Source organism: Saccopteryx leptura, chromosome 3 (genome assembly GCF_036850995.1).
Source record: "Saccopteryx leptura isolate mSacLep1 chromosome 3, mSacLep1_pri_phased_curated, whole genome shotgun sequence".
NCBI classification, from domain to species: domain Eukaryota; kingdom Metazoa; phylum Chordata; class Mammalia; order Chiroptera; family Emballonuridae; genus Saccopteryx; species Saccopteryx leptura.
The window spans coordinates 60,385,300-60,391,306 of record NC_089505.1 but is presented as its reverse complement, the minus strand read 5'-3'; the positions used below and the strand labels follow the sequence as shown (position 1 = coordinate 60,391,306).

The 6,007-nt window shown below is 43.3% G+C and overlaps 1 pseudogene; it reads left to right on the top strand.

Moving 5' to 3' along the window:
• The first annotated feature begins 3,984 nt into the window (after positions 1 to 3,984).
• On the top strand, positions 3,985 to 5,592 carry LOC136398161 (carcinoembryonic antigen-related cell adhesion molecule 21-like; annotated as a pseudogene).
• The last annotated feature ends 415 nt before the right edge of the window (positions 5,593 to 6,007 follow it).

Below are 6,007 nucleotides of genomic sequence, written 5' to 3'. Positions count from 1 at the left end.
GGCTCTGGGGCTGCAGGCTGGGGCTTTGTTCCTGGGATTCAGGACCCTCCCCTCTCTGCTAAACTCACTTCCCGCCACGCAAGTCTCTCCCGGCTGCCGTTCGCTCCAGGAAGCTGGGAAGCCCTCTCCACGTTTCCACTTTTCCTACCAGTCTCAGTGTGGCTTCTTCAGTGTTCCTTGGTTGAAGAGTCCTCTTAGTTTAGTCCAAAGTTCATTTTTCCAGATGATAGTTCTTAAAATTAGTTTGTAATCCACTTTGGTTCTGGGAGGTGGGAGTTGGTACATCTGCCTACTCCATCGCCATCATGTCTTCTCGGAAAACTGGTTCTTAAAATGGCACTTGTAGCTTAACCAGGCAGTGGCACAGTGGATAAAGCATCGGACTGGGATGCCGAGAACTCAGGTTCAAGACCCTGAGGTCACCAGCTTGAGTGCAGGCTCATCTGGTTTGAGCAAAAGCTCACTGGCTTGGACCCAAGGCTGCTGGCTTGAGCAAGGGGTTACTCAGTCTGCTGAAGGCCTGCAGTCAAGGCACATATGAGAAAGCAATCAATGAACAACTAAGGTGTCACAATGTGCAACGAGGGACTGATGATTGATGCTTCTCATCTCTTCGTCCCTGTCTATCCCTCTCTCTGACTCTCTCTCTCTCTCTCTGTCTCTGCAAAAAAAAATGGCACTTGTAATCAAGGTACTCTCTAAGGTGGGCACCTGGGCAGCCGCCCAATGTGGAAATCACTAATTTACATTCCTTACTCTTTTTTAACATTCACCTGCCCTATAGCATATTCTAAGCACCTGTAGTAATGTCCATTCTGTCCATAGGTGAAAAAAATATGACAGAATTATGCTTGTGATACTTATTTATTCATTTCATAAAACTCACTATACCTTTGATAAAATACTACATTTTAATTCCCTCACGTTTGTTACTTTGGTAGAAAGTGAGTACACCAATCAAGAAGCAATATGGAATTATCTTAAATAACAGCTTTACTGTTTTTTGTCAGGTATTATTTAATATTTTTTCATTAATATTTTAAAACTCTTATAACAAATCTAGTTTTGTGTTCCTCTTTTATTGTTCTTATTCAAGTATTAAATGCATGAAATAATAAACTACCTTTTGGTATATCCTTTTTTATACTTAAAACAGTCATTAGGGCAGAGAACCTAGTTGTTAAATTATTTGAATCGCACCACTGTGCACACTTGACAGATAGATAGATTCATCCATGAAGTCCCTTTTACGGGACAGAAGGAGCAGTGCCACAAATTTCTAGTTTATGGAGAAGGCTAAGATTACCAGCCTTTTGTTAAAATCATAACTACTCTTCAGTGACTTCCTTTCTTCTCTGTGACACTCAATCCACAGGCCAGGAAGTGAAAGTCCTACTCAGATTTTAAAATTCTTTAGATTGGAACTTCTCCAGCTCCTAAAGTGCTGGTTGGGTTGTTCTCATTCTCTAATAAATTCACTAGTAAACAATTTTTTTTCATTTTTTGTTGCATGAGGTTTTAGAACTGTTTCTGTATATTTCTGCATCACTGATTCCAAATCTGAAATCTGTTTTTTGGTGCATGCTCTAGTTTTTATGCAATTTTAATTTCTTTTTGTTACAGTTAATGGCATGCATTGGTTTTTAAATTGGAGTTAAAGTGCAACAACTCTTGGATTGAACATAATCACAAGGCAATTAATGTTTTAAAAACATCACTTTTACATAATTGTAGTTTTTTTTAAATGTTAAACATTATTATCTGAGCCTGACCAGGTGGTGGTGCAGTGGATAGAGCATTGGACTGGGATACAGAGGACCCAGGTTCGAGACCCGAGGTCGCCAGCTTGAGCGCAAGTTCATCTGGTTTCAGCAAAGCTCACCAGCGTGAGCCCAAGGTCACTGGCTCAAGCAAAGGGTCACTCAGTCTGTTGTAGCCCCCTGGCCAAGGCACATATGAGAAAGCAATCAATGAACAACTAAGGTGCTGCAACGAAGAATCGATGCTTCTCATCTCTCTCCCTTCCTGTTTGTCCCTCTCTCTGACTCTCTCTGTCACAAAATAAATAAATAAAATTTTAAAAAGAAAAAAATTATTATCTGATAAAAACACCCTCTTATTTTGTTTTAAGATTGAATAATGGCTTCTTCAAGTAGGCATAAATGTAAGAATAGTCCTGACACCTTCTGTTATATATGTGGCTGTTACACACTTCGTCAAAAGCACAATATTTCATCATTTGTGACACGTGCATATATTGCCTATTTTCAAGTTCCCCTTGGCAGTCAAAACAAGAATTGGGCTCCTCATATTGTGTGTCATTATTGTGAGGAAATGCTTCATGCCTGAACAAAAGAAAAACACAAAGGAATGCCTTTTGGTATTCCCATGGTTTGGCGTGAACCTAAGGACCACAGCAGTGACTGTTATTTCTGTCTGATCCATACAAAGGGCATCGACAAGAAAAATGGCATATGATCGCATATCCTAATATTTCTTCAGCAATCCTACCTATCCCACACTCAGAGACACTCCCAGTTCCAGTTTTCAATGGTTTTATTTCTTCTAAGGATAAAGAAAGTGAACATGGTGATCAAGAGTATTTTGATAAGATGCATGAGGAAATGGTTGTAGAATCTGAAGGGTCTTCTGATGCCAAGTAGTCATTAACCCCTCAGCAGTTTAGCCAACCTGAATTGAATGACTTAGTAAGAATGACATAAAAATTGTACTCGACTTTCTGAAGTATGGGAGCATAACTGGATCATTTGTGTGGATCTTAAAATGGTAAATTTCCTGCTAGGACAACAGAGAGGTTTCACAAAGTATCCTTGCTTTCTGTGTTTGTGGAACAGCAGAGCTCGGGAGAAACACTGGACACAGAAGGAGTGGCCGAAACATGAAGCTCTGGAAGTAGGGATGCAAAATATTGTGAATAAACCTGTAGCTAATCGAGACAGGATCATTTTCCCCCACTTCACATCAAACTTGGCTTAATGAAGCAGTTTGTTCACTCAGACTTTGAAGAGAGAAAGTGAATGCTTTTAACATATTATTTCTACTTTTCCTGCCTTGTTTTTTGAGAAAATAAAAGCAGATATATTCAATGGACCTCAAATTTGAACCCTCATATGTGATGAAGAATTTGCCAGGAAGATGAATAAGGAGGAGAAAGCAACATGGCAATCTTTTGTGGCAGTTACAAAGAACTTTCTTGGCAACGAAAAAGCAGAAAACTATTAACTTCTGGTTCAAAGAATGCTGTTGGTTTTCTGCGACATTGGATGTAACATGAGCATTAAGTTTCACTTCCTGAACAGTCACCTTGATAAGTTTCCTGAAAATCTTGGAGCTGTTAGTGATGAGCAGACTACTGCTGGAGCATCAAACGAGATTGTCTTCAACAAGTACACAAATGCAAGAGCTACAAACGCAAATTTTTGCCTGAATAGAATTTAAATAAGTTTTGCACAAATTTTATGATTAAAATAAGTGTTTAATTTTGAAATTGTAGACAAATTCTAATGCAATCATATCTTTTAGTGTATTAGTGTATTTACTGTATTATATAAATTATTATATTTTCACAAAGATGATGCCCAAGAAGACATTCTACTTCATTATGTTAAACTAAATATTGAAAATTTTACAATAAGATGAAAACCTAAAATCTTGAATTGAAAAAAAAAATGTAGCTTGCAGAGAAAAACTAATGCCAGAGTTGAGATCAGCACTCTCGAATTAGGTAAGAACAAGTGTTTTTGTGGATGCAACAAAAATTTTGTTCCCCAGTATTTAACAAAAGGGAAATGCCTTCCCATCTCTATGTATGGCCACCAACCAAGAGGGGGATCTGACTTTCTAGAAATTCACAGGAAGCTCTAGGAAAGAATCACACAAAAGTCAATGGGTAAAAAAATTCCACCAGGTGATGAGGATGCTGGACATGTGGGCTGAGAGGAGGTTCCGATGCTAATACTCCAGATGCCCAGAGAGACAGGTCAGGGGTCATCCTGAGGTAATCTAGAGGTAAGAGGGGGAGATATGGTTCTATTGTTATAGATTGTCACCTGAACAGAGATACTTGTCCTGAAGAGGTCAGGGTCATCCTCTGGTGACCACTGCAGCGCTCGGTGGGACTGTGAGTGGCTGAGATCTCTGAGGAAGGAGCCGTCTCGGTCAGTCACTTCCTCTGTGTTTCCACAGAGCCTGTGGGGAAGCCCTCCATCCAAGCCAGGAACAACACAGTCACAGAGCATAAGGACACCGTGGTCCTCGCCTGTCTCACAAATGACACGGGGATCTCCATCGGTGGATCTTCAATAACCAGAGTCTGCGGCTCACGGAGAGGATGAAGCTGTCCTGGGGCAACAGCACCCTCACCATCGACCCCGTCAGGAGGGAGGATGCTGGGGATTATCAGTGTGAGGTCTCCAACCCCGTCAGTTCCAGCAAAAGTGACCCCTTCAGGCTGAGTGTGCTTTGTACATGACCCTCAACCTCTCCCACTTGCTCCCTTGTATATTTCACAGGTGGGGGGTGAGATGGATGAAAGCCTTGAGGAGGTGGGAGCCTCCTTTAGAGCTTGTAGAGCAACATGGGTAAGAACCTCAGAATTAGACTAATCTCATTGCCTCGGTTCTATGCACATGAGCTGTCTGACCTTGGGTGGGACTCTCACCCCACTGAGCCCCGGTCCTTGTCTATAAACTGGAATAAAACAGCTCGGCCTTAGGACAGTTGCGAGGATGTTCATTTCAAGGTGAATAATATTAAAGCTCGTAGACTCGGTCATTAACAGTCAGGGCTCAGGGCTATCAATTAGTGTTATTATTTTTATGAACATTGTTGTTATTAGCTGTAAAGTCAACCAGAACTTGGTGAAAAGGTTGTTTATCATTTACTTGTTCTGTGGCCTCCAGTGATTTATTAAGCACTTTTTTATCCCAGTGCTGTGGGGCTGCTTAGTGGGGGTGACAAGCCAGTCCCTCATAGGGACGGAAGGATCAGATGACATGAACACAGAGTATTTCCCACCCTGCCTGGACCACTGAAAACAGTCAGCACATTCTTACTACTAATCAGCTCTGAGTGACAGGTAAGGGCCTACCTCTGAGACTGTCAATAGTGATGAAAAAGAGGAAACAGGAAAGAGACATAATGTGAGAGGTAAAGAGGAATGAACAGCACACGGGAAGGTAGATGTGAGAATACATGCAGAATTAGAGCAAAGGGAAGGTTTCAAATGTGAAATACGGGAAATGATGCAACCAGCCAGCAGGGGCTGTGGGAGGTAACGTGATGACCACACTCCCAGACTGCAGACGACTGGGTGACGGTCCCTTGCTCCCTGGCAGGCCTACCCCCTCCATGGCCCCTTGTGGTTTCCCCTGATGGACTTGGGCTTTCTCCTGTCCCCTTTCCCTTCTCCTTTCGGCAGAAAATAACTTCACTGGCTGCACTGTGGGGACCATCACTGGCACCATGACTGGCGTCCCTGTCGTGGTGGTGCTGGGGTATTTCCTGTACCTCAAGAGGACTAGATGGCATGATGGCATTTCCTTCACCCCGACCCCTCCCCGCCCAGGCTAACCCCAAGCTTGCTCCAGGCCAGAAGGGATTCTGGGCTGGCTCTCTATGACCTCCCAACTTCCCCATGGATGTTCCTAACTCACCCTATCCAGCTCCTCCCTCACCAGCTGCTGCCAGGGCAGCCTCCTTAACAGTGCACTCATCTAGAAGTTAGGTACAATTAAGGAGCTGTCCCCTCCAGATGGCCGATGGTCGGTTAGCTCCACCCACCTGCAGAGAGGCCGGCAGGTAGGAAGTGCTCAGTAAGGCGCCTCCTATTGTTTATCTCAATCGACCCTCCCTTGAGGGGAAGGTGCTGCTGCCTCAGGATCTGAAGGTCCTCCTGGCCAAGGTCACACAGCTGAGGGTGGCCGAGTCTGGACTGGTCGGCTGGGGTCAATCGCCGCCACGTGGCCAGTTTGGTCACCACAACCTC